General features: G+C 46.9%; 24 non-coding genes and 30 pseudogenes across 24 annotated transcripts; all 54 read left to right on the top strand.

The window, feature by feature from the left end:
* Positions 1–356: 356 nt before the first annotated feature.
* Positions 357–470, top strand: LOC144465551 (U5 spliceosomal RNA). The gene has a single exon (XR_013492684.1). It is a non-coding gene; the product is annotated as a U5 spliceosomal RNA (small nuclear RNA).
* Positions 471–612: 142 nt separating this feature from the next.
* Positions 613–793, top strand: LOC144465255 (U2 spliceosomal RNA; annotated as a pseudogene).
* A 445-nt stretch (positions 794–1238) lies between these two features.
* Positions 1239–1353, top strand: LOC144465463 (U5 spliceosomal RNA). Its single transcript, XR_013492605.1, has one exon. It is a non-coding gene; the product is annotated as a U5 spliceosomal RNA (small nuclear RNA).
* A 141-nt stretch (positions 1354–1494) lies between these two features.
* Positions 1495–1675, top strand: LOC144466335 (U2 spliceosomal RNA; annotated as a pseudogene).
* A 445-nt stretch (positions 1676–2120) lies between these two features.
* On the top strand, positions 2121–2235 carry LOC144465796 (U5 spliceosomal RNA). The gene has a single exon (XR_013492899.1). It is a non-coding gene; the product is annotated as a U5 spliceosomal RNA (small nuclear RNA).
* A 141-nt stretch (positions 2236–2376) lies between these two features.
* Positions 2377–2557, top strand: LOC144466068 (U2 spliceosomal RNA; annotated as a pseudogene).
* Positions 2558–3002: 445 nt separating this feature from the next.
* LOC144465818 (U5 spliceosomal RNA) lies at positions 3003–3107 on the top strand (annotated as a pseudogene).
* Positions 3108–3258: 151 nt separating this feature from the next.
* On the top strand, positions 3259–3439 carry LOC144466334 (U2 spliceosomal RNA; annotated as a pseudogene).
* Positions 3440–3884: 445 nt separating this feature from the next.
* Positions 3885–3999, top strand: LOC144465795 (U5 spliceosomal RNA). The gene has a single exon (XR_013492898.1). It is a non-coding gene; the product is annotated as a U5 spliceosomal RNA (small nuclear RNA).
* Positions 4000–4140: 141 nt separating this feature from the next.
* On the top strand, positions 4141–4321 carry LOC144466067 (U2 spliceosomal RNA; annotated as a pseudogene).
* Positions 4322–4766: 445 nt separating this feature from the next.
* LOC144465675 (U5 spliceosomal RNA) lies at positions 4767–4881 on the top strand. Its single transcript, XR_013492794.1, has one exon. It is a non-coding gene; the product is annotated as a U5 spliceosomal RNA (small nuclear RNA).
* Positions 4882–5022: 141 nt separating this feature from the next.
* LOC144466332 (U2 spliceosomal RNA) lies at positions 5023–5203 on the top strand (annotated as a pseudogene).
* Positions 5204–5648: 445 nt separating this feature from the next.
* On the top strand, positions 5649–5762 carry LOC144465550 (U5 spliceosomal RNA). The gene has a single exon (XR_013492683.1). It is a non-coding gene; the product is annotated as a U5 spliceosomal RNA (small nuclear RNA).
* Positions 5763–5904: 142 nt separating this feature from the next.
* LOC144465254 (U2 spliceosomal RNA) lies at positions 5905–6085 on the top strand (annotated as a pseudogene).
* Positions 6086–6530: 445 nt separating this feature from the next.
* Positions 6531–6635, top strand: LOC144465817 (U5 spliceosomal RNA; annotated as a pseudogene).
* Positions 6636–6786: 151 nt separating this feature from the next.
* Positions 6787–6967, top strand: LOC144465614 (U2 spliceosomal RNA; annotated as a pseudogene).
* Positions 6968–7412: 445 nt separating this feature from the next.
* LOC144465674 (U5 spliceosomal RNA) lies at positions 7413–7527 on the top strand. Its single transcript, XR_013492793.1, has one exon. It is a non-coding gene; the product is annotated as a U5 spliceosomal RNA (small nuclear RNA).
* A 141-nt stretch (positions 7528–7668) lies between these two features.
* LOC144466331 (U2 spliceosomal RNA) lies at positions 7669–7849 on the top strand (annotated as a pseudogene).
* Positions 7850–8294: 445 nt separating this feature from the next.
* On the top strand, positions 8295–8409 carry LOC144465794 (U5 spliceosomal RNA). Its single transcript, XR_013492897.1, has one exon. It is a non-coding gene; the product is annotated as a U5 spliceosomal RNA (small nuclear RNA).
* Positions 8410–8550: 141 nt separating this feature from the next.
* On the top strand, positions 8551–8731 carry LOC144466065 (U2 spliceosomal RNA; annotated as a pseudogene).
* Positions 8732–9176: 445 nt separating this feature from the next.
* On the top strand, positions 9177–9281 carry LOC144465816 (U5 spliceosomal RNA; annotated as a pseudogene).
* Positions 9282–9432: 151 nt separating this feature from the next.
* Positions 9433–9613, top strand: LOC144466330 (U2 spliceosomal RNA; annotated as a pseudogene).
* A 445-nt stretch (positions 9614–10058) lies between these two features.
* On the top strand, positions 10059–10173 carry LOC144465793 (U5 spliceosomal RNA). The gene has a single exon (XR_013492896.1). It is a non-coding gene; the product is annotated as a U5 spliceosomal RNA (small nuclear RNA).
* Positions 10174–10314: 141 nt separating this feature from the next.
* On the top strand, positions 10315–10495 carry LOC144466329 (U2 spliceosomal RNA; annotated as a pseudogene).
* Positions 10496–10940: 445 nt separating this feature from the next.
* On the top strand, positions 10941–11055 carry LOC144465602 (U5 spliceosomal RNA). Its single transcript, XR_013492731.1, has one exon. It is a non-coding gene; the product is annotated as a U5 spliceosomal RNA (small nuclear RNA).
* Positions 11056–11196: 141 nt separating this feature from the next.
* Positions 11197–11377, top strand: LOC144466328 (U2 spliceosomal RNA; annotated as a pseudogene).
* A 445-nt stretch (positions 11378–11822) lies between these two features.
* Positions 11823–11937, top strand: LOC144465780 (U5 spliceosomal RNA). Its single transcript, XR_013492885.1, has one exon. It is a non-coding gene; the product is annotated as a U5 spliceosomal RNA (small nuclear RNA).
* A 141-nt stretch (positions 11938–12078) lies between these two features.
* On the top strand, positions 12079–12259 carry LOC144465603 (U2 spliceosomal RNA; annotated as a pseudogene).
* Positions 12260–12704: 445 nt separating this feature from the next.
* On the top strand, positions 12705–12819 carry LOC144465673 (U5 spliceosomal RNA). Its single transcript, XR_013492792.1, has one exon. It is a non-coding gene; the product is annotated as a U5 spliceosomal RNA (small nuclear RNA).
* A 141-nt stretch (positions 12820–12960) lies between these two features.
* On the top strand, positions 12961–13141 carry LOC144466327 (U2 spliceosomal RNA; annotated as a pseudogene).
* A 445-nt stretch (positions 13142–13586) lies between these two features.
* LOC144465540 (U5 spliceosomal RNA) lies at positions 13587–13701 on the top strand. Its single transcript, XR_013492674.1, has one exon. It is a non-coding gene; the product is annotated as a U5 spliceosomal RNA (small nuclear RNA).
* Positions 13702–13842: 141 nt separating this feature from the next.
* Positions 13843–14023, top strand: LOC144466064 (U2 spliceosomal RNA; annotated as a pseudogene).
* A 445-nt stretch (positions 14024–14468) lies between these two features.
* On the top strand, positions 14469–14583 carry LOC144465539 (U5 spliceosomal RNA). The gene has a single exon (XR_013492673.1). It is a non-coding gene; the product is annotated as a U5 spliceosomal RNA (small nuclear RNA).
* Positions 14584–14724: 141 nt separating this feature from the next.
* Positions 14725–14905, top strand: LOC144466326 (U2 spliceosomal RNA; annotated as a pseudogene).
* Positions 14906–15350: 445 nt separating this feature from the next.
* On the top strand, positions 15351–15465 carry LOC144465601 (U5 spliceosomal RNA). Its single transcript, XR_013492730.1, has one exon. It is a non-coding gene; the product is annotated as a U5 spliceosomal RNA (small nuclear RNA).
* Positions 15466–15606: 141 nt separating this feature from the next.
* On the top strand, positions 15607–15787 carry LOC144466325 (U2 spliceosomal RNA; annotated as a pseudogene).
* A 445-nt stretch (positions 15788–16232) lies between these two features.
* LOC144465779 (U5 spliceosomal RNA) lies at positions 16233–16347 on the top strand. The gene has a single exon (XR_013492884.1). It is a non-coding gene; the product is annotated as a U5 spliceosomal RNA (small nuclear RNA).
* A 141-nt stretch (positions 16348–16488) lies between these two features.
* Positions 16489–16669, top strand: LOC144466324 (U2 spliceosomal RNA; annotated as a pseudogene).
* A 445-nt stretch (positions 16670–17114) lies between these two features.
* LOC144465538 (U5 spliceosomal RNA) lies at positions 17115–17229 on the top strand. Its single transcript, XR_013492672.1, has one exon. It is a non-coding gene; the product is annotated as a U5 spliceosomal RNA (small nuclear RNA).
* A 141-nt stretch (positions 17230–17370) lies between these two features.
* Positions 17371–17551, top strand: LOC144466323 (U2 spliceosomal RNA; annotated as a pseudogene).
* A 445-nt stretch (positions 17552–17996) lies between these two features.
* On the top strand, positions 17997–18111 carry LOC144465600 (U5 spliceosomal RNA). The gene has a single exon (XR_013492729.1). It is a non-coding gene; the product is annotated as a U5 spliceosomal RNA (small nuclear RNA).
* Positions 18112–18252: 141 nt separating this feature from the next.
* On the top strand, positions 18253–18433 carry LOC144465257 (U2 spliceosomal RNA; annotated as a pseudogene).
* Positions 18434–18878: 445 nt separating this feature from the next.
* Positions 18879–18993, top strand: LOC144465778 (U5 spliceosomal RNA). Its single transcript, XR_013492883.1, has one exon. It is a non-coding gene; the product is annotated as a U5 spliceosomal RNA (small nuclear RNA).
* A 141-nt stretch (positions 18994–19134) lies between these two features.
* Positions 19135–19315, top strand: LOC144466321 (U2 spliceosomal RNA; annotated as a pseudogene).
* Positions 19316–19760: 445 nt separating this feature from the next.
* On the top strand, positions 19761–19875 carry LOC144465536 (U5 spliceosomal RNA). Its single transcript, XR_013492671.1, has one exon. It is a non-coding gene; the product is annotated as a U5 spliceosomal RNA (small nuclear RNA).
* A 141-nt stretch (positions 19876–20016) lies between these two features.
* On the top strand, positions 20017–20197 carry LOC144466140 (U2 spliceosomal RNA; annotated as a pseudogene).
* Positions 20198–20642: 445 nt separating this feature from the next.
* On the top strand, positions 20643–20757 carry LOC144465497 (U5 spliceosomal RNA). Its single transcript, XR_013492636.1, has one exon. It is a non-coding gene; the product is annotated as a U5 spliceosomal RNA (small nuclear RNA).
* Positions 20758–20898: 141 nt separating this feature from the next.
* LOC144466119 (U2 spliceosomal RNA) lies at positions 20899–21079 on the top strand (annotated as a pseudogene).
* A 445-nt stretch (positions 21080–21524) lies between these two features.
* On the top strand, positions 21525–21639 carry LOC144465599 (U5 spliceosomal RNA). Its single transcript, XR_013492728.1, has one exon. It is a non-coding gene; the product is annotated as a U5 spliceosomal RNA (small nuclear RNA).
* A 141-nt stretch (positions 21640–21780) lies between these two features.
* On the top strand, positions 21781–21961 carry LOC144465858 (U2 spliceosomal RNA; annotated as a pseudogene).
* Positions 21962–22406: 445 nt separating this feature from the next.
* Positions 22407–22521, top strand: LOC144465598 (U5 spliceosomal RNA). Its single transcript, XR_013492727.1, has one exon. It is a non-coding gene; the product is annotated as a U5 spliceosomal RNA (small nuclear RNA).
* A 141-nt stretch (positions 22522–22662) lies between these two features.
* LOC144466320 (U2 spliceosomal RNA) lies at positions 22663–22843 on the top strand (annotated as a pseudogene).
* Positions 22844–23288: 445 nt separating this feature from the next.
* Positions 23289–23403, top strand: LOC144465597 (U5 spliceosomal RNA). Its single transcript, XR_013492726.1, has one exon. It is a non-coding gene; the product is annotated as a U5 spliceosomal RNA (small nuclear RNA).
* A 141-nt stretch (positions 23404–23544) lies between these two features.
* LOC144465256 (U2 spliceosomal RNA) lies at positions 23545–23725 on the top strand (annotated as a pseudogene).
* Positions 23726–23756: the final 31 nt, after the last annotated feature.

Genomic DNA, 23756 nt, shown 5'->3' with positions numbered 1-23756 from the left:
GGATGCTGTCTTCATGGCCTGGCGTTGTGGCAAAATAGGCTCTGTTGACTCCTCATCACCCATGTCCCTTGGCGAACCTCATTGGGCTCCCAGTCTCAAATGGCTGTAAAACATGACAACTGGAGTAAAAGCCAATCAACAGCAAAATGAAGTCTCAAAAAATACAGCGAGATTTGCACTTTTAATTGGCAGAAAAACACAGGACAGAGAGGAAATATTGCCACAGTGATATTGTGGGCAGGGGTAGGGGAATGGGTGTGGCCTGGGATTTGGATCGCGGGGCAAGTCAGGCGTACCGTGAGTGTTTTGACTGGGACGACTAGGGTCTTTGGCTGTTCTTCATCAAAGGGCTGTACTTACTCTGGTTTCTTTTCATAACGCACAAGTCTTTCGCCTTTTACTAAAGACTTCCGTGGAAAGCAACACCAATGAGTTGAAGCTATTTTTGGCAGGCTTTGTCATTTGGCTTAGCCTTGTGCTTTTGTGAAGATCAGAAAAGCCATTTTAAGCCTGAGCTAGATTTAGGTGTTTGATGCCCAGTGAAAAGTATTGCACTGTGACAAGTGACACTTGTGCCTGAAGATTGCGTTGGGCAGCTAACGGTTGGGCCACATCACTTTTCGGCCTTTTGGCTGTAGTAAATGTTCTCATCAGTTTAATATCTGATATGTCCTCAATAAGACGACAACATTAAACATATGTTTTTTGTGTCGGAGGCTGAAAAAGGGGCTTGCTCCGTTCACTCCACGCATCGACCCGGTATTGCAGCGCCGCTGGAAATGGCGCACCCTTCTCCTGCCTTGTGGACAACCAAATATCAACGCAAACGGAGCGGCCCATTGCTCAAATTGCCATTGGACTGAGAAACAAATGAGTCCCACTGGATGCTGTCTTCATGGCCTGGCGTTGTGGCAAAATAGGCTCTGTTGACTCCTCATCACCCATGTCCCTTGGCGAACCTCATTGGGCTCCCAGTCTCAAATGGCTGTAAAACATGACAACTGGAGTAAAAGCCAATCAACAACAAAATGAAGTCTCAAAAAATACAGCGAGATTTGCACTTTTAATTGGCAGAAAAACACAGGACAGAGAGGAAATATTGCCACAGTGATATTGTGGGCAGGGGTAGGGGAATGGGTGTGGCCTGGGATTTGGATCGCGGGGCAAGTCAGGCGTACCGTGAGTGTTTTGACTGGGACGACTAGGGTCTTTGGCTGTTCTTCATCAAAGGGCTGTACTTACTTTGGTTTCTTTTCATAACGCACAAGTCTTTCGCCTTTTACTAAAGACTTCCGTGGAAAGGAACACCAATGAGTTGAAGCTATTTTTGGCAGGCTTTGCCGTTTGGCTGAGCCTTGTGCTTTTGTGAAGATCAGAAAAGCCATTTTAAGCCTGAGCTAGATTTAGGTGTTTGATGCCCAGTGAAAAGTATTGCACTGTGACAAGTGACACTTGTGCCTGAAGATTGCGTTGGGCAGCTAACGGTTGGGCCACATCACTTTTCGGCCTTTTGGCTGTAGTAAATGTTCTCATCAGTTTAATATCTGATATGTCCTCAATAAGACGACAGCATTAAACATATGTTTTTTGTGTCGGGGGCTGAAAAAGGGGCTTGCTCCGTTCACTCCACGCATCGACCCGGTATTGCAGCGCCGCTGGAAATGGCGCACCCTTCTCCTGCCTTGTGGACAACCAAATATCGACGCAAACGGAGCGGCCCATTGCTCAAATTGCCATTGGACTGAGAAACAAATGAGTCCCACTGGATGCTGTCTTCATGGCCTGGCGTTGTGGCAAAATAGGCTCTGTTGACTCCTCATCACCCATGTCCCTTGGCGAACCTCATTGGGCTCCCAGTCTCAAATGGCTGTAAAACATGACAACTGGAGTAAAAGCCAATCAACAGCAAAATGAAGTCTCAAAAAATACAGCGAGATTTGCACTTTTAATTGGCAGAAAAACACAGGACAGAGAGGAAATATTGCCACAGTGATATTGTGGGCAGGGGTAGGGGAATGGGTGTGGCCTGGGATTTGGATCGCGGGGCAAGTCAGGCGTACCGTGAGTGTTTTGACTGGGACGACTAGGGTCTTTGGCTGTTCTTCATCAAAGGGCTGTACTTACTCTGGTTTCTTTTCATAATGCACAAGTCTTTCGCCTTTTACTAAAGACTTCCGTGAAAAGCAACACCAATGAGTTGAAGCTATTTTTGGCAGGCTTTGCCATTTGGCTTAGCCTTGTGCTTTTGTGAAGATCAGAAAAGCCATTTTAAGCCTGAGCTAGATTTAGGTGTTTGATGCCCAGTGAAAAGTATTGCACTGTGACAAGTGACACTTGTGCCTGAAGATTGCGTTGGGCAGCTAACGGTTGGGCCACATCACTTTTCGGCCTTTTGGCTGTAGTAAATGTTCTCATCAGTTTAATATCTGATATGTCCTCAATAAGACGACAACATTAAACATATGTTTTTTGTGTCGGGGGCTGAAAAAGGGGCTTGCTCCGTTCACTCCACGCATCGACCCGGTATTGCAGCGCCGCTGGAAATGGCGCACCCTTCTCCTGCCTTGTGGACAACCAAATATCAACGCAAACGGAGCGGCCCATTGCTCAAATTGCCATTGGACTGAGAAACAAATGAGTCCCACTGGATGCTGTCTTCATGGCCTGGCGTTGTGGCAAAATAGGCTCTGTTGACTCCTCATCACCCATGTCCCTTGGCGAACCTCATTGGGCTCCCAGTCTCAAATGGCTGTAAAACATGACAACTGGAGTAAAAGCCAATCAACAGCAAAATGAAGTCTCAAAAAATACAGCGAGATTTGCACTTTTAATTGGCAGAAAAACACAGGACAGAGAGGAAATATTGCCACAGTGATATTGTGGGCAGGGGTAGGGGAATGGGTGTGGCCTGGGATTTGGATCGCGGGGCAAGTCAGGCGTACCGTGAGTGTTTTGACTGGGACGACTAGGGTCTTTGGCTGTTCTTCATCAAAGGGCTGTACTTACTTTGGTTTCTTTTCATAACGCACAAGTCTTTCGCCTTTTACTAAAGACTTCCGTGGAAAGCAACACCAATGAGTTGAAGCTATTTTTGGCAGGCTTTGCCGTTTGGCTTAGCCTTGTGCTTTTGTGAAGATCAGAAAAGCCATTTTAAGCCTGAGCTAGATTTAGGTGTTTGATGCCCAGTGAAAAGTATTGCACTGTGACAAGTGACACTTGTGCCTGAAGATTGCGTTGGGCAGCTAACGGTTGGGCCACATCACTTTTCGGCCTTTTGGCTGTAGTAAATGTTCTCATCAGTTTAATATCTGATATGTCCTCAATAAGACGACAGCATTAAACATATGTTTTTTGTGTCGGGGGCTGAAAAAGGGGCTTGCTCCGTTCACTCCACGCATCGACCCGGTATTGCAGCGCCGCTGGAAATGGCGCACCCTTCTCCTGCCTTGTGGACAACCAAATATCGACGCAAACGGAGCGGCCCATTGCTCAAATTGCCATTGGACTGAGAAACAAATGAGTCCCACTGGATGCTGTCTTCATGGCCTGGCGTTGTGGCAAAATAGGCTCTGTTGACTCCTCATCACCCATGTCCCTTGGCGAACCTCATTGGGCTCCCAGTCTCAAATGGCTGTAAAACATGACAACTGGAGTAAAAGCCAATCAACAGCAAAATGAAGTCTCAAAAAATACAGCGAGATTTGCACTTTTAATTGGCAGAAAAACACAGGACAGAGAGGAAATATTGCCACAGTGATATTGTGGGCAGGGGTAGGGGAATGGGTGTGGCCTGGGATTTGGATCGCGGGGCAAGTCAGGCGTACCGTGAGTGTTTTGACTGGGACGACTAGGGTCTTTGGCTGTTCTTCATCAAAGGGCTGTACTTACTCTGGTTTCTTTTCATAATGCACAAGTCTTTCGCCTTTTACTAAAGACTTCCGTGAAAAGCAACACCAATGAGTTGAAGCTATTTTTGGCAGGCTTTGCCATTTGGCTTAGCCTTGTGCTTTTGTGAAGATCAGAAAAGCCATTTTAAGCCTGAGCTAGATTTAGGTGTTTGATGCCCAGTGAAAAGTATTGCACTGTGACAAGTGACACTTGTGCCTGAAGATTGCGTTGGGCAGCTAACGGTTGGGCCACATCACTTTTCGGCCTTTTGGCTGTAGTAAATGTTCTCATCAGTTTAATATCTGATATGTCCTCAATAAGACGACAACATTAAACATATGTTTTTTGTGTCGGGGGCTGAAAAAGGGGCTTGCTCCGTTCACTCCACGCATCGACCCGGTATTGCAGCGCCGCTGGAAATGGCGCACCCTTCTCCTGCCTTGTGGACAACCAAATATCAACGCAAACGGAGCGGCCCATTGCTCAAATTGCCATTGGACTGAGAAACAAATGAGTCCCACTGGATGCTGTCTTCATGGCCTGGCGTTGTGGCAAAATAGGCTCTGTTGACTCCTCATCACCCATGTCCCTTGGCGAACCTCATTGGGCTCCCAGTCTCAAATGGCTGTAAAACATGACAACTGGAGTAAAAGCCAATCAACAGCAAAATGAAGTCTCAAAAAATACAGCGAGATTTGCACTTTTAATTGGCAGAAAAACACAGGACAGAGAGGAAATATTGCCACAGTGATATTGTGGGCAGGGGTAGGGGAATGGGTGTGGCCTGGGATTTGGATCGCGGGGCAAGTCAGGCGTACCGTGAGTGTTTTGACTGGGACGACTAGGGTCTTTGGCTGTTCTTCATCAAAGGGCTGTACTTACTCTGGTTTCTTTTCATAACGCACAAGTCTTTCGCCTTTTACTAAAGACTTCCGTGGAAAGGAACACCAATGCGTTGAAGCTATTTTTGGCAGGCTTTGCCGTTTGGCTGAGCCTTGTGCTTTTGTGAAGATCAGAAAAGCCATTTTAAGCCTGAGCTAGATTTAGGTGTTTGATGCCCAGTGAAAAGTATTGCACTGTGACAAGTGACACTTGTGCCTGAAGATTGCGTTGGGCAGCTAACGGTTGGGCCACATCACTTTTCGGCCTTTTGGCTGTAGTAAATGTTCTCATCAGTTTAATATCTGATATGTCCTCAATAAGACGACAGCATTAAACATATGTTTTTTGTGTCGGGGGCTGAAAAAGGGGCTTGCTCCGTTCACTCCACGCATCGACCCGGTATTGCAGCGCCGCTGGAAATGGCGCACCCTTCTCCTGCCTTGTGGACAACCAAATATCAACGCAAACGGAGCGGCCCATTGCTCAAATTGCCATTGGACTGAGAAACAAATGAGTCCCACTGGATGCTGTCTTCATGGCCTGGCGTTGTGGCAAAATAGGCTCTGTTGACTCCTCATCACCCATGTCCCTTGGCGAACCTCATTGGGCTCCCAGTCTCAAATGGCTGTAAAACATGACAACTGGAGTAAAAGCCAATCAACAGCAAAATGAAGTCTCAAAAAATACAGCGAGATTTGCACTTTTAATTGGCAGAAAAACACAGGACAGAGAGGAAATATTGCCACAGTGATATTGTGGGCAGGGGTAGGGGAATGGGTGTGGCCTGGGATTTGGATCACGGGGCAAGTCAGGCGTACCGTGAGTGTTTTGACTGGGACGACTAGGGTCTTTGGCTGTTCTTCATCAAAGGGCTGTACTTACTCTGGTTTCTTTTCATAACGCACAAGTCTTTCGCCTTTTACTAAAGACTTCCGTGGAAAGCAACACCAATGAGTTGAAGCTATTTTTGGCAGGCTTTGTCATTTGGCTTAGCCTTGTGCTTTTGTGAAGATCAGAAAAGCCATTTTAAGCCTGAGCTAGATTTAGGTGTTTGATGCCCAGTGAAAAGTATTGCACTGTGACAAGTGACACTTGTGCCTGAAGATTGCGTTGGGCAGCTAACGGTTGGGCCACATCACTTTTCGGCCTTTTGGCTGTAGTAAATGTTCTCATCAGTTTAATATCTGATATGTCCTCAATAAGACGACAACATTAAACATATGTTTTTTGTGTCGGAGGCTGAAAAAGGGGCTTGCTCCGTTCACTCCACGCATCGACCCGGTATTGCAGCGCCGCTGGAAATGGCGCACCCTTCTCCTGCCTTGTGGACAACCAAATATCAACGCAAACGGAGCGGCCCATTGCTCAAATTGCCATTGGACTGAGAAACAAATGAGTCCCACTGGATGCTGTCTTCATGGCCTGGCGTTGTGGCAAAATAGGCTCTGTTGACTCCTCATCACCCATGTCCCTTGGCGAACCTCATTGGGCTCCCAGTCTCAAATGGCTGTAAAACATGACAACTGGAGTAAAAGCCAATCAACAGCAAAATGAAGTCTCAAAAAATACAGCGAGATTTGCACTTTTAATTGGCAGAAAAACACAGGACAGAGAGGAAATATTGCCACAGTGATATTGTGGGCAGGGGTAGGGGAATGGGTGTGGCCTGGGATTTGGATCGCGGGGCAAGTCAGGCGTACCGTGAGTGTTTTGACTGGGACGACTAGGGTCTTTGGCTGTTCTTCATCAAAGGGCTGTACTTACTTTGGTTTCTTTTCATAACGCACAAGTCTTTCGCCTTTTACTAAAGACTTCCGTGGAAAGCAACACCAATGAGTTGAAGCTATTTTTGGCAGGCTTTGCCGTTTGGCTTAGCCTTGTGCTTTTGTGAAGATCAGAAAAGCCATTTTAAGCCTGAGCTAGATTTAGGTGTTTGATGCCCAGTGAAAAGTATTGCACTGTGACAAGTGACACTTGTGCCTGAAGATTGCGTTGGGCAGCTAACGGTTGGGCCACATCACTTTTCGGCCTTTTGGCTGTAGTAAATGTTCTCATCAGTTTAATATCTGATATGTCCTCAATAAGACGACAACATTAAACATATGTTTTTTGTGTCGGGGGCTGAAAAAGGGGCTTGCTCCGTTCACTCCACGCATCGACCCGGTATTGCAGCGCCGCTGGAAATGGTGCACCCTTCTCCTGCCTTGTGGACAACCAAATATCGACGCAAACGGAGCGGCCCATTGCTCAAATTGCCATTGGACTGAGAAACAAATGAGTCCCACTGGATGCTGTCTTCATGGCCTGGCGTTGTGGCAAAATAGGCTCTGTTGACTCCTCATCACCCATGTCCCTTGGCGAACCTCATTGGGCTCCCAGTCTCAAATGGCTGTAAAACATGACAACTGGAGTAAAAGCCAATCAACAGCAAAATGAAGTCTCAAAAAATACAGCGAGATTTGCACTTTTAATTGGCAGAAAAACACAGGACAGAGAGGAAATATTGCCACAGTGATATTGTGGGCAGGGGTAGGGGAATGGGTGTGGCCTGGGATTTGGATCGCGGGGCAAGTCAGGCGTACCGTGAGTGTTTTGACTGGGACGACTAGGGTCTTTGGCTGTTCTTCATCAAAGGGCTGTACTTACTCTGGTTTCTTTTCATAACGCACAAGTCTTTCGCCTTTTACTAAAGACTTCCGTGGAAAGGAACACCAATGCGTTGAAGCTATTTTTGGCAGGCTTTGCCGTTTGGCTGAGCCTTGTGCTTTTGTGAAGATCAGAAAAGCCATTTTAAGCCTGAGCTAGATTTAGGTGTTTGATGCCCAGTGAAAAGTATTGCACTGTGACAAGTGACACTTGTGCCTGAAGATTGCGTTGGGCAGCTAACGGTTGGGCCACATCACTTTTCGGCCTTTTGGCTGTAGTAAATGTTCTCATCAGTTTAATATCTGATATGTCCTCAATAAGACGACAGCATTAAACATATGTTTTTTGTGTCGGGGGCTGAAAAAGGGGCTTGCTCCGTTCACTCCACGCATCGACCCGGTATTGCAGCGCCGCTGGAAATGGCGCACCCTTCTCCTGCCTTGTGGACAACCAAATATCGACGCAAACGGAGCGGCCCATTGCTCAAATTGCCATTGGACTGAGAAACAAATGAGTCCCACTGGATGCTGTCTTCATGGCCTGGCGTTGTGGCAAAATAGGCTCTGTTGACTCCTCATCACCCATGTCCCTTGGCGAACCTCATTGGGCTCCCAGTCTCAAATGGCTGTAAAACATGACAACTGGAGTAAAAGCCAATCAACAGCAAAATGAAGTCTCAAAAAATACAGCGAGATTTGCACTTTTAATTGGCAGAAAAACACAGGACAGAGAGGAAATATTGCCACAGTGATATTGTGGGCAGGGGTAGGGGAATGGGTGTGGCCTGGGATTTGGATCGCGGGGCAAGTCAGGCGTACCGTGAGTGTTTTGACTGGGACGACTAGGGTCTTTGGCTGTTCTTCATCAAAGGGCTGTACTTACTCTGGTTTCTTTTCATAATGCACAAGTCTTTCGCCTTTTACTAAAGACTTCCGTGAAAAGCAACACCAATGAGTTGAAGCTATTTTTGGCAGGCTTTGCCATTTGGCTTAGCCTTGTGCTTTTGTGAAGATCAGAAAAGCCATTTTAAGCCTGAGCTAGATTTAGGTGTTTGATGCCCAGTGAAAAGTATTGCACTGTGACAAGTGACACTTGTGCCTGAAGATTGCGTTGGGCAGCTAACGGTTGGGCCACATCACTTTTCGGCCTTTTGGCTGTAGTAAATGTTCTCATCAGTTTAATATCTGATATGTCCTCAATAAGACGACAACATTAAACATATGTTTTTTGTGTCGGGGGCTGAAAAAGGGGCTTGCTCCGTTCACTCCACGCATCGACCCGGTATTGCAGCGCCGCTGGAAATGGCGCACCCTTCTCCTGCCTTGTGGACAACCAAATATCAACGCAAACGGAGCGGCCCATTGCTCAAATTGCCATTGGACTGAGAAACAAATGAGTCCCACTGGATGCTGTCTTCATGGCCTGGCGTTGTGGCAAAATAGGCTCTGTTGACTCCTCATCACCCATGTCCCTTGGCGAACCTCATTGGGCTCCCAGTCTCAAATGGCTGTAAAACATGACAACTGGAGTAAAAGCCAATCAACAGCAAAATGAAGTCTCAAAAAATACAGCGAGATTTGCACTTTTAATTGGCAGAAAAACACAGGACAGAGAGGAAATATTGCCACAGTGATATTGTGGGCAGGGGTAGGGGAATGGGTGTGGCCTGGGATTTGGATCGCGGGGCAAGTCAGGCGTACCGTGAGTGTTTTGACTGGGACGACTAGGGTCTTTGGCTGTTCTTCATCAAAGGGCTGTACTTACTTTGGTTTCTTTTCATAACGCACAAGTCTTTCGCCTTTTACTAAAGACTTCCGTGGAAAGCAACACCAATGAGTTGAAGCTATTTTTGGCAGGCTTTGCCGTTTGGCTTAGCCTTGTGCTTTTGTGAAGATCAGAAAAGCCATTTTAAGCCTGAGCTAGATTTAGGTGTTTGATGCCCAGTGAAAAGTATTGCACTGTGACAAGTGACACTTGTGCCTGAAGATTGCGTTGGGCAGCTAACGGTTGGGCCACATCACTTTTCGGCCTTTTGGCTGTAGTAAATGTTCTCATCAGTTTAATATCTGATATGTCCTCAATAAGACGACAGCATTAAACATATGTTTTTTGTGTCGGGGGCTGAAAAAGGGGCTTGCTCCGTTCACTCCACGCATCGACCCGGTATTGCAGCGCCGCTGGAAATGGCGCACCCTTCTCCTGCCTTGTGGACAACCAAATATCGACGCAAACGGAGCGGCCCATTGCTCAAATTGCCATTGGACTGAGAAACAAATGAGTCCCACTGGATGCTGTCTTCATGGCCTGGCGTTGTGGCAAAATAGGCTCTGTTGACTCCTCATCACCCATGTCCCTTGGCGAACCTCATTGGGCTCCCAGTCTCAAATGGCTGTAAAACATGACAACTGGAGTAAAAGCCAATCAACAGCAAAATGAAGTCTCAAAAAATACAGCGAGATTTGCACTTTTAATTGGCAGAAAAACACAGGACAGAGAGGAAATATTGCCACAGTGATATTGTGGGCAGGGGTAGGGGAATGGGTGTGGCCTGGGATTTGGATCGCGGGGCAAGTCAGGCGTACCGTGAGTGTTTTGACTGGGACGACTAGGGTCTTTGGCTGTTCTTCATCAAAGGGCTGTACTTACTCTGGTTTCTTTTCATAATGCACAAGTCTTTCGCCTTTTACTAAAGACTTCCGTGAAAAGCAACACCAATGAGTTGAAGCTATTTTTGGCAGGCTTTGCCATTTGGCTTAGCCTTGTGCTTTTGTGAAGATCAGAAAAGCCATTTTAAGCCTGAGCTAGATTTAGGTGTTTGATGCCCAGTGAAAAGTATTGCACTGTGACAAGTGACACTTGTGCCTGAAGATTGCGTTGGGCAGCTAACGGTTGGGCCACATCACTTTTCGGCCTTTTGGCTGTAGTAAATGTTCTCATCAGTTTAATATCTGATATGTCCTCAATAAGACGACAGCATTAAACATATGTTTTTTGTGTCGGGGGCTGAAAAAGGGGCTTGCTCCGTTCACTCCACGCATCGACCCGGTATTGCAGCGCCGCTGGAAATGGCGCACCCTTCTCCTGCCTTGTGGACAACCAAATATCAACGCAAACGGAGCGGCCCATTGCTCAAATTGCCATTGGACTGAGAAACAAATGAGTCCCACTGGATGCTGTCTTCATGGCCTGGCGTTGTGGCAAAATAGGCTCTGTTGACTCCTCATCACCCATGTCCCTTGGCGAACCTCATTGGGCTCCCAGTCTCAAATGGCTGTAAAACATGACAACTGGAGTAAAAGCCAATCAACAGCAAAATGAAGTCTCAAAAAATACAGCGAGATTTGCACTTTTAATTGGCAGAAAAACACAGGACAGAGAGGAAATATTGCCACAGTGATATTGTGGGCAGGGGTAGGGGAATGGGTGTGGCCTGGGATTTGGATCGCGGGGCAAGTCAGGCGTACCGTGAGTGTTTTGACTGGGACGACTAGGGTCTTTGGCTGTTCTTCATCAAAGGGCTGTACTTACTCTGGTTTCTTTTCATAACGCACAAGTCTTTCGCCTTTTACTAAAGACTTCCGTGGAAAGCAACACCAATGAGTTGAAGCTATTTTTGGCAGGCTTTGCCATTTGGCTTAGCCTTGTGCTTTTGTGAAGATCAGAAAAGCCATTTTAAGCCTGAGCTAGATTTAGGTGTTTGATGCCCAGTGAAAAGTATTGCACTGTGACAAGTGACACTTGTGCCTGAAGATTGCGTTGGGCAGCTAACGGTTGGGCCACATCACTTTTCGGCCTTTTGGCTGTAGTAAATGTTCTCATCAGTTTAATATCTGATATGTCCTCAATAAGACGACAGCATTAAACATATGTTTTTTGTGTCGGGGGCTGAAAAAGGGGCTTGCTCCGTTCACTCCACGCATCGACCCGGTATTGCAGCGCCGCTGGAAATGGCGCACCCTTCTCCTGCCTTGTGGACAACCAAATATTGACGCAAACGGAGCGGCCCATTGCTCAAATTGCCATTGGACTGAGAAACAAATGAGTCCCACTGGATGCTGTCTTCATGGCCTGGCGTTGTGGCAAAATAGGCTCTGTTGACTCCTCATCACCCATGTCCCTTGGCGAACCTCATTGGGCTCCCAGTCTCAAATGGCTGTAAAACATGACAACTGGAGTAAAAGCCAATCAACAGCAAAATGAAGTCTCAAAAAATACAGCGAGATTTGCACTTTTAATTGGCAGAAAAACACAGGACAGAGAGGAAATATTGCCACAGTGATATTGTGGGCAGGGGTAGGGGAATGGGTGTGGCCTGGGATTTGGATCGCGGGGCAAGTCAGGCGTACCGTGAGTGTTTTGACTGGGACGACTAGGGTCTTTGGCTGTTCTTCATCAAAGGGCTGTACTTACTTTGGTTTCTTTTCATAACGCACAAGTCTTTCGCCTTTTACTAAAGACTTCCGTGGAAAGCAACACCAATGAGTTGAAGCTATTTTTGGCAGGCTTTGCCGTTTGGCTGAGCCTTGTGCTTTTGTGAAAATCAGAAAAGCCATTTTAAGCCTGAGCTAGATTTAGGTGTTTGATGCCCAGTGAAAAGTATTGCACTGTGACAAGTGACACTTGTGCCTGAAGATTGCGTTGGGCAGCTAACGGTTGGGCCACATCACTTTTCGGCCTTTTGGCTGTAGTAAATGTTCTCATCAGTTTAATATCTGATATGTCCTCAATAAGACGACAACATTAAACATATGTTTTTTGTGTCGGGGGCTGAAAAAGGGGCTTGCTCCGTTCACTCCACGCATCGACCCGGTATTGCAGCGCCGCTGGAAATGGTGCACCCTTCTCCTGCCTTGTGGACAACCAAATATCGACGCAAACGGAGCGGCCCATTGCTCAAATTGCCATTGGACTGAGAAACAAATGAGTCCCACTGGATGCTGTCTTCATGGCCTGGCGTTGTGGCAAAATAGGCTCTGTTGACTCCTCATCACCCATGTCCCTTGGCGAACCTCATTGGGCTCCCAGTCTCAAATGGCTGTAAAACATGACAACTGGAGTAAAAGCCAATCAACAGCAAAATGAAGTCTCAAAAAATACAGCGAGATTTGCACTTTTAATTGGCAGAAAAACACAGGACAGAGAGGAAATATTGCCACAGTGATATTGTGGGCAGGGGTAGGGGAATGGGTGTGGCCTGGGATTTGGATCGCGGGGCAAGTCAGGCGTACCGTGAGTGTTTTGACTGGGACGACTAGGGTCTTTGGCTGTTCTTCATCAAAGGGCTGTACTTACTCTGGTTTCTTTTCATAACGCACAAGTCTTTCGCCTTTTACTAAAGACTTCCGTGGAAAGGAACACCAATGCGTTGAAGCTATTTTTGGCAGGCTTTGCCGTTTGGCTGAGCCTTGTGCTTTTGTGAAGATCAGAAAAGCCATTTTAAGCCTGAGCTAGATTTAGGTGTTTGATGCCCAGTGAAAAGTATTGCACTGTGACAAGTGACACTTGTGCCTGAAGATTGCGTTGGGCAGCTAACGGTTGGGCCACATCACTTTTCGGCCTTTTGGCTGTAGTAAATGTTCTCATCAGTTTAATATCTGATATGTCCTCAATAAGACGACAGCATTAAACATATGTTTTTTGTGTCGGGGGCTGAAAAAGGGGCTTGCTCCGTTCACTCCACGCATCGACCCGGTATTGCAGCGCCGCTGGAAATGGCGCACCCTTCTCCTGCCTTGTGGACAACCAAATATCGACGCAAACGGAGCGGCCCATTGCTCAAATTGCCATTGGACTGAGAAACAAATGAGTCCCACTGGATGCTGTCTTCATGGCCTGGCGTTGTGGCAAAATAGGCTCTGTTGACTCCTCATCACCCATGTCCCTTGGCGAACCTCACTGGGCTCCCAGTCTCAAATGGCTGTAAAACATGACAACTGGAGTAAAAGCCAATCAACAGCAAAATGAAGTCTCAAAAAATACAGCGAGATTTGCACTTTTAATTGGCAGAAAAACACAGGACAGAGAGGAAATATTGCCACAGTGATATTGTGGGCAGGGGTAGGGGAATGGGTGTGGCCTGGGATTTGGATCGCGGGGCAAGTCAGGCGTACCGTGAGTGTTTTGACTGGGACGACTAGGGTCTTTGGCTGTTCTTCATCAAAGGGCTGTACTTACTCTGGTTTCTTTTCATAACGCACAAGTCTTTCGCCTTTTACTAAAGACTTCCGTGAAAAGCAACACCAATGAGTTGAAGCTATTTTTGGCAGGCTTTGCCATTTGGCTTAGCCTTGTGCTTTTGTGAAGATCAGAAAAGCCATTTTAAGCCTGAGCTAGATTTAGGTGTTTGATGCCCAGTGAAAAGTATTGCACTGTGACAAGTGACACTTGTGCCTGAAGATTGCGTTGGGCAGCTAACGGTTGGGCCACATCACTTTTCGGCCTTTTGGCTGTAGTAAATGTTCTCATCAGTTTAATATCTGATATGTCCTCAATAAGACGACAACATTAAACATATGTTTTTTGTGTCGGGGGCTGAAAAAGGGGCTTGCTCCGTTCACTCCACGCATCGACCCGGTATTGCAGCGCCGCTGGAAATGGCGCACCCTTCTCCTGCCTTGTGGACAACCAAATATCAACGCAAACGGAGCGGCCCATTGCTCAAATTGCCATTGGACTGAGAAACAAATGAGTCCCACTGGATGCTGTCTTCATGGCCTGGCGTTGTGGCAAAATAGGCTCTGTTGACTCCTCATCACCCATGTCCCTTGGCGAACCTCATTGGGCTCCCAGTCTCAAATGGCTGTAAAACATGACAACTGGAGTAAAAGCCAATCAACAGCAAAATGAAGTCTCAAAAAATACAGCGAGATTTGCACTTTTAATTGGCAGAAAAACACAGGACAGAGAGGAAATATTGCCACAGTGATATTGTGGGCAGGGGTAGGGGAATGGGTGTGGCCTGGGATTTGGATCGCGGGGCAAGTCAGGCGTACCGTGAGTGTTTTGACTGGGACGACTAGGGTCTTTGGCTGTTCTTCATCAAAGGGCTGTACTTACTCTGGTTTCTTTTCATAACGCACAAGTCTTTCGCCTTTTACTAAAGACTTCCGTGAAAAGCAACACCAATGAGTTGAAGCTATTTTTGGCAGGCTTTGCCATTTGGCTTAGCCTTGTGCTTTTGTGAAGATCAGAAAAGCCATTTTAAGCCTGAGCTAGATTTAGGTGTTTGATGCCCAGTGAAAAGTATTGCACTGTGACAAGTGACACTTGTGCCTGAAGATTGCGTTGGGCAGCTAACGGTTGGGCCACATCACTTTTCGGCCTTTTGGCTGTAGTAAATGTTCTCATCAGTTTAATATCTGATATGTCCTCAATAAGACGACAGCATTAAACATATGTTTTTTGTGTCGGGGGCTGAAAAAGGGGCTTGCTCCGTTCACTCCACGCATCGACCCGGTATTGCAGCGCCGCTGGAAATGGCGCACCCTTCTCCTGCCTTGTGGACAACCAAATATCGACGCAAACGGAGCGGCCCATTGCTCAAATTGCCATTGGACTGAGAAACAAATGAGTCCCACTGGATGCTGTCTTCATGGCCTGGCGTTGTGGCAAAATAGGCTCTGTTGACTCCTCATCACCCATGTCCCTTGGCGAACCTCATTGGGCTCCCAGTCTCAAATGGCTGTAAAACATGACAACTGGAGTAAAAGCCAATCAACAGCAAAATGAAGTCTCAAAAAATACAGCGAGATTTGCACTTTTAATTGGCAGAAAAACACAGGACAGAGAGGAAATATTGCCACAGTGATATTGTGGGCAGGGGTAGGGGAATGGGTGTGGCCTGGGATTTGGATCGCGGGGCAAGTCAGGCGTACCGTGAGTGTTTTGACTGGGACGACTAGGGTCTTTGGCTGTTCTTCATCAAAGGGCTGTACTTACTCTGGTTTCTTTTCATAACGCACAAGTCTTTCGCCTTTTACTAAAGACTTCCGTGGAAAGCAACACCAATGAGTTGAAGCTATTTTTGGCAGGCTTTGCCATTTGGCTTAGCCTTGTGCTTTTGTGAAGATCAGAAAAGCCATTTTAAGCCTGAGCTAGATTTAGGTGTTTGATGCCCAGTGAAAAGTATTGCACTGTGACAAGTGACACTTGTGCCTGAAGATTGCGTTGGGCAGCTAACGGTTGGGCCACATCACTTTTCGGCCTTTTGGCTGTAGTAAATGTTCTCATCAGTTTAATATCTGATATGTCCTCAATAAGACGACAGCATTAAACATATGTTTTTTGTGTCGGGGGCTGAAAAAGGGGCTTGCTCCGTTCACTCCACGCATCGACCCGGTATTGCAGCGCCGCTGGAAATGGCGCACCCTTCTCCTGCCTTGTGGACAACCAAATATTGACGCAAACGGAGCGGCCCATTGCTCAAATTGCCATTGGACTGAGAAACAAATGAGTCCCACTGGATGCTGTCTTCATGGCCTGGCGTTGTGGCAAAATAGGCTCTGTTGACTCCTCATCACCCATGTCCCTTGGCGAACCTCATTGGGCTCCCAGTCTCAAATGGCTGTAAAATATGACAACTGGAGTAAAAGCCAATCAACAGCAAAATGAAGTCTCAAAAAATACAGCGAGATTTGCACTTTTAATTGGCAGAAAAACACAGGACAGAGAGGAAATATTGCCACAGTGATATTGTGGGCAGGGGTAGGGGAATGGGTGTGGCCTGGGATTTGGATCGCGGGGCAAGTCAGGCGTACCGTGAGTGTTTTGACTGGGACGACTAGGGTCTTTGGCTGTTCTTCATCAAAGGGCTGTACTTACTTTGGTTTCTTTTCATAACGCACAAGTCTTTCGCCTTTTACTAAAGACTTCCGTGGAAAGCAACACCAATGAGTTGAAGCTATTTTTGGCAGGCTTTGCCGTTTGGCTGAGCCTTGTGCTTTTGTGAAAATCAGAAAAGCCATTTTAAGCCTGAGCTAGATTTAGGTGTTTGATGCCCAGTGAAAAGTATTGCACTGTGACAAGTGACACTTGTGCCTGAAGATTGCGTTGGGCAGCTAACGGTTGGGCCACATCACTTTTCGGCCTTTTGGCTGTAGTAAATGTTCTCATCAGTTTAATATCTGATATGTCCTCAATAAGACGACAGCATTAAACATATGTTTTTTGTGTCGGGGGCTGAAAAAGGGGCTTGCTCCGTTCACTCCACGCATCGACCCGGTATTGCAGCGCCGCTGGAAATGGCGCACCCTTCTCCTGCCTTGTGGACAACCAAATATCGACGCAAACGGAGCGGCCCATTGCTCAAATTGCCATTGGACTGAGAAACAAATGAGTCCCACTGGATGCTGTCTTCATGGCCTGGCGTTGTGGCAAAATAGGCTCTGTTGACTCCTCATCACCCATGTCCCTTGGCGAACCTCATTGGGCTCCCAGTCTCAAATGGCTGTAAAACATGACAACTGGAGTAAAAGCCAATCAACAGCAAAATGAAGTCTCAAAAAATACAGCGAGATTTGCACTTTTAATTGGCAGAAAAACACAGGACAGAGAGGAAATATTGCCACAGTGATATTGTGGGCAGGGGTAGGGGAATGGGTGTGGCCTGGGATTTGGATCGCGGGGCAAGTCAGGCGTACCGTGAGTGTTTTGACTGGGACGACTAGGGTCTTTGGCTGTTCTTCATCAAAGGGCTGTACTTACTCTGGTTTCTTTTCATAACGCACAAGTCTTTCGCCTTTTACTAAAGACTTCCGTGAAAAGCAACACCAATGAGTTGAAGCTATTTTTGGCAGGCTTTGCCATTTGGCTTAGCCTTGTGCTTTTGTGAAGATCAGAAAAGCCATTTTAAGCCTGAGCTAGATTTAGGTGTTTGATGCCCAGTGAAAAGTATTGCACTGTGACAAGTGACACTTGTGCCTGAAGATTGCGTTGGGCAGCTAACGGTTGGGCCACATCACTTTTCGGCCTTTTGGCTGTAGTAAATGTTCTCATCAGTTTAATATCTGATATGTCCTCAATAAGACGACAGCATTAAACATATGTTTTTTGTGTCGGGGGCTGAAAAAGGGGCTTGCTCCGTTCACTCCACGCATCGACCCGGTATTGCAGCGCCGCTGGAAATGGCGCACCCTTCTCCTGCCTTGTGGACAACCAAATATCGACGCAAACGGAGCGGCCCATTGCTCAAATTGCCATTGGACTGAGAAACAAATGAGTCCCACTGGATGCTGTCTTCATGGCCTGGCGTTGTGGCAAAATAGGCTCTGTTGACTCCTCATCACCCATGTCCCTTGGCGAACCTCATTGGGCTCCCAGTCTCAAATGGCTGTAAAACATGACAACTGGAGTAAAAGCCAATCAACAGCAAAATGAAGTCTCAAAAAATACAGCGAGATTTGCACTTTTAATTGGCAGAAAAACACAGGACAGAGAGGAAATATTGCCACAGTGATATTGTGGGCAGGGGTAGGGGAATGGGTGTGGCCTGGGATTTGGATCGCGGGGCAAGTCAGGCGTACCGTGAGTGTTTTGACTGGGACGACTAGGGTCTTTGGCTGTTCTTCATCAAAGGGCTGTACTTACTCTGGTTTCTTTTCATAACGCACAAGTCTTTCGCCTTTTACTAAAGACTTCCGTGGAAAGCAACACCAATGAGTTGAAGCTATTTTTGGCAGGCTTTGCCATTTGGCTTAGCCTTGTGCTTTTGTGAAGATCAGAAAAGCCATTTTAAGCCTGAGCTAGATTTAGGTGTTTGATGCCCAGTGAAAAGTATTGCACTGTGACAAGTGACACTTGTGCCTGAAGATTGCGTTGGGCAGCTAACGGTTGGGCCACATCACTTTTCGGCCTTTTGGCTGTAGAAAATGTTCTCATCAGTTTAATATCTGATATGTCCTCAATAAGACGACAGCATTAAACATATGTTTTTTGTGTCGGGGGCTGAAAAAGGGGCTTGCTCCGTTCACTCCACGCATCGACCCGGTATTGCAGCGCCGCTGGAAATGGCGCACCCTTCTCCTGCCTTGTGGACAACCAAATATTGACGCAAACGGAGCGGCCCATTGCTCAAATTGCCATTGGACTGAGAAACAAATGAGTCCCACTGGATGCTGTCTTCATGGCCTGGCGTTGTGGCAAAATAGGCTCTGTTGACTCCTCATCACCCATGTCCCTTGGCGAACCTCATTGGGCTCCCAGTCTCAAATGGCTGTAAAACATGACAACTGGAGTAAAAGCCAATCAACAGCAAAATGAAGTCTCAAAAAATACAGCGAGATTTGCACTTTTAATTGGCAGAAAAACACAGGACAGAGAGGAAATATTGCCACAGTGATATTGTGGGCAGGGGTAGGGGAATGGGTGTGGCCTGGGATTTGGATCGCGGGGCAAGTCAGGCGTACCGTGAGTGTTTTGACTGGGACGACTAGGGTCTTTGGCTGTTCTTCATCAAAGGGCTGTACTTACTTTGGTTTCTTTTCATAACGCACAAGTCTTTCGCCTTTTACTAAAGACTTCCGTGGAAAGCAACACCAATGAGTTGAAGCTATTTTTGGCAGGCTTTGCCGTTTGGCTGAGCCTTGTGCTTTTGTGAAAATCAGAAAAGCCATTTTAAGCCTGAGCTAGATTTAGGTGTTTGATGCCCAGTGAAAAGTATTGCACTGTGACAAGTGACACTTGTGCCTGAAGATTGCGTTGGGCAGCTAACGGTTGGGCCACATCACTTTTCGGCCTTTTGGCTGTAGTAAATGTTCTCATCAGTTTAATATCTGATATGTCCTCAATAAGACGACAGCATTAAACATATGTTTTTTGTGTCGGGGGCTGAAAAAGGGGCTTGCTCCGTTCACTCCACGCATCGACCCGGTATTGCAGCGCCGCTGGAAATGGCGCACCCTTCTCCTGCCTTGTGGACAACCAAATATCGACGCAAACGGAGCGGCCCATTGCTCAAATTGCCATTGGACTGAGAAACAAATGAGTCCCACTGGATGCTGTCTTCATGGCCTGGCGTTGTGGCAAAATAGGCTCTGTTGACTCCTCATCACCCATGTCCCTTGGCGAACCTCATTGGGCTCCCAGTCTCAAATGGCTGTAAAACATGACAACTGGAGTAAAAGCCAATCAACAGCAAAATGAAGTCTCAAAAAATACAGCGAGATTTGCACTTTTAATTGGCAGAAAAACACAGGACAGAGAGGAAATATTGCCACAGTGATATTGTGGGCAGGGGTAGGGGAATGGGTGTGGCCTGGGATTTGGATCGCGGGGCAAGTCAGGCGTACCGTGAGTGTTTTGACTGGGACGACTAGGGTCTTTGGCTGTTCTTCATCAAAGGGCTGTACTTACTCTGGTTTCTTTTCATAACGCACAAGTCTTTCGCCTTTTACTAAAGACTTCCGTGAAAAGCAACACCAATGAGTTGAAGCTATTTTTGGCAGGCTTTGCCATTTGGCTTAGCCTTGTGCTTTTGTGAAGATCAGAAAAGCCATTTTAAGCCTGAGCTAGATTTAGGTGTTTGATGCCCAGTGAAAAGTATTGCACTGTGACAAGTGACACTTGTGCCTGAAGATTGCGTTGGGCAGCTAACCGTTGGGCCACATCACTTTTTGGCCTTTTGGCTGTAGTAAATGTTCTCATCAGTTTAATATCTGATATGTCCTCAATAAGACGACAACATTAAACATATGTTTTTTGTGTCGGGGGCTGAAAAAGGGGCTTGCTCCGTTCACTCCACGCATCGACCCGGTATTGCAGCGCCGCTGGAAATGGCGCACCCTTCTCCTGCCTTGTGGACAACCAAATATCAACGCAAACGGAGCGGCCCATTGCTCAAATTGCCATTGGACTGAGAAATAAATGAGTCCCACTGGATGCTGTCTTCATGGCCTGGCGTTGTGGCAAAATAGGCTCTGTTGACTCCTCATCACCCATGTCCCTTGGCGAACCTCATTGGGCTCCCAGTCTCAAATGGCTGTAAAACATGACAACTGGAGTAAAAGCCAATCAACAGCAAAATGAAGTCTCAAAAAATACAGCGAGATTTGCACTTTTAATTGGCAGAAAAACACAGGACAGAGAGGAAATATTGCCACAGTGATATTGTGGGCAGGGGTAGGGGAATGGGTGTGGCCTGGGATTTGGATCGCGGGGCAAGTCAGGCGTACCGTGAGTGTTTTGACTGGGACGACTAGGGTCTTTGGCTGTTCTTCATCAAAGGGCTGTACTTACTCTGGTTTCTTTTCATAAAGCACAAGTCTTTCGCCTTTTACTAAAGACTTCCGTGGAAAGGAACACCAATGAGTTGAAGCTATTTTTGGCAGGCTTTGCCATTTGGCTTAGCCTTGTGCTTTTGTGAAGATCAGAAAAGCCATTTTAAGCCTGAGCTAGATTTAGGTGTTTGATGCCCAGTGAAAAGTATTGCACTGTGACAAGTGACACTTGTGCCTGAAGATTGCGTTGGGCAGCTAACGGTTGGGCCACATCACTTTTCGGCCTTTTGGCTGTAGTAAATGTTCTCATCAGTTTAATATCTGATATGTCCTCAATAAGACGACAACATTAAACATATGTTTTTTGTGTCGGGGGCTGAAAAAGGGGCTTGCTCCGTTCACTCCACGCATCGACCCGGTATTGCAGCGCTGCTGGAAATGGCGCACCCTTCTCCTGCCTTGTGGACAACCAAATATCGACGCAAACGGAGCGGCCCATTGCTCAAATTGCCATTGGACTGAGAAACAAATGAGTCCCACTGGATGCTGTCTTCATGGCCTGGCGTTGTGGCAAAATAGGCTCTGTTGACTCCTCATCACCCATGTCCCTTGGCGAACCTCATTGGGCTCCCAGTCTCAAATGGCTGTAAAACATGACAACTGGAGTAAAAGCCAATCAACAGCAAAATGAAGTCTCAAAAAATACAGCGAGATTTGCACTTTTAATTGGCAGAAAAACACAGGACAGAGAGGAAATATTGCCACAGTGATATTGTGGGCAGGGGTAGGGGAATGGGTGTGGCCTGGGATTTGGATCGCGGGGCAAGTCAGGCGTACCGTGAGTGTTTTGACTGGGACGACTAGGGTCTTTGGCTGTTCTTCATCAAAGGGCTGTACTTACTCTGGTTTCTTTTCATAACGCACAAGTCTTTCGCCTTTTACTAAAGACTTCCGTGGAAAGCAACACCAATGAGTTGAAGCTATTTTTGGCAGGCTTTGCCATTTGGCTTAGCCTTGTGCTTTTGTGAAGATCAGAAAAGCCATTTTAAGCCTGAGCTAGATTTAGGTGTTTGATGCCCAGTGAAAAGTATTGCACTGTGACAAGTGACACTTGTGCCTGAAGATTGCGTTGGGCAGCTAACGGTTGGGCCACATCACTTTTCGGCCTTTTGGCTGTAGTAAATGTTCTCATCAGTTTAATATCTGATATGTCCTCAATAAGACGACAGCATTAAACATATGTTTTTTGTGTCGGGGGCTGAAAAAGGGGCTTGCTCCGTTCACTCCACGCATCGACCCGGTATTGCAGCGCCGCTGGAAATGGTGCACCCTTCTCCTGCCTTGTGGACAACCAAATATCGACGCAAACGGAGCGGCCCATTGCTCAAATTGCCATTGGACTGAGAAACAAATGAGTCCCACTGGATGCTGTCTTCATGGCCTGGCGTTGTGGCAAAATAGGCTCTGTTGACTCCTCATCACCCATGTCCCTTGGCGAACCTCATTGGGCTCCCAGTCTCAAATGGCTGTAAAACATGACAACTGGAGTAAAAGCCAATCAACAGCAAAATGAAGTCTCAAAAAATACAGCGAGATTTGCACTTTTAATTGGCAGAAAAACACAGGACAGAGAGGAAATATTGCCACAGTGATATTGTGGGCAGGGGTAGGGGAATGGGTGTGGCCTGGGATTTGGATCGCGGGGCAAGTCAGGCGTACCGTGAGTGTTTTGACTGGGACGACTAGGGTCTTTGGCTGTTCTTCATCAAAGGGCTGTACTTACTCTGGTTTCTTTTCATAACGCACAAGTCTTTCGCCTTTTACTAAAGACTTCCGTGGAAAGCAACACCAATGAGTTGAAGCTATTTTTGGCAGGCTTTGCCATTTGGCTTAGCCTTGTGCTTTTGTGAAGATCAGAAAAGCCATTTTAAGCCTGAGCTAGATTTAGGTGTTTGATGCCCAGTGAAAAGTATTGCACTGTGACAAGTGACACTTGTGCCTGAAGATTGCGTTGGGCAGCTAACGGTTGGGCCACATCACTTTTCGGCCTTTTGGCTGTAGTAAATGTTCTCATCAGTTTAATATCTGATATGTCCTCAATAAGACGACAGCATTAAACATATGTTTTTTGTGTCGGGGGCTGAAAAAGGGGCTTGCTCCGTTCACTCCACGCATCGACCCGGTATTGCAGCGCCGCTGGAAATGGCGCACCCTTCTCCTGCCTTGTGGACAACCAAATATCGACGCAAACGGAGCGGCCCATTGCTCAAATTGCCATTGGACTGAGAAACAAATGAGTCCCACTGGATGCTGTCTTCATGGCCTGGCGTTGTGGCAAAATAGGCTCTGTTGACTCCTCATCACCCATGTCCCTTGGCGAACCTCATTGGGCTCCCAGTCTCAAATGGCTGTAAAACATGACAACTGGAGTAAAAGCCAATCAACAGCAAAATGAAGTCTCAAAAAATACAGCGAGATTTGCACTTTTAATTGGCAGAAAAACACAGGACAGAGAGGAAATATTGCCACAGTGATATTGTGGGCAGGGGTAGGGGAATGGGTGTGGCCTGGGATTTGGATCGCGGGGCAAGTCAGGCGTACCGTGAGTGTTTTGACTGGGACGACTAGGGTCTTTGGCTGTTCTTCATCAAAGGGCTGTACTTACTCTGGTTTCTTTTCATAACGCACAAGTCTTTCGCCTTTTACTAAAGACTTCCGTGGAAAGCAACACCAATGAGTTGAAGCTATTTTTGGCAGGCTTTGCCATTTGGCTTAGCCTTGTGCTTTTGTGAAGATCAGAAAAGCCATTTTAAGCCTGAGCTAGATTTAGGTGTTTGATGCCCAGTGAAAAGTATTGCACTGTGACAAGTGACACTTGTGCCTGAAGATTGCGTTGGGCAGCTAACGGTTGGGCCACATCACTTTTCGGCCTTTTGGCTGTAGAAAATGTTCTCATCAGTTTAATATCTGATATGTCCTCAATAAGACGACAGCATTAAACATATGTTTTTTGTGTCGGGGGCTGAAAAAGGGGCTTGCTCCGTTCACTCCACGCATCGACCCGGTATTGCAGCGCCGCTGGAAATGGCGCACCCTTCTCCTGCCTTGTGGACAACCAAATATTGACGC

Source organism: Epinephelus lanceolatus, chromosome 12 (genome assembly GCF_041903045.1).
Source record: "Epinephelus lanceolatus isolate andai-2023 chromosome 12, ASM4190304v1, whole genome shotgun sequence".
Classification (NCBI taxonomy): Eukaryota; Metazoa; Chordata; class Actinopteri; order Perciformes; family Serranidae; genus Epinephelus; species Epinephelus lanceolatus.
Note: the sequence above shows the minus strand (reverse complement) of the source record. Positions and strands in the feature narration are given on the sequence as shown.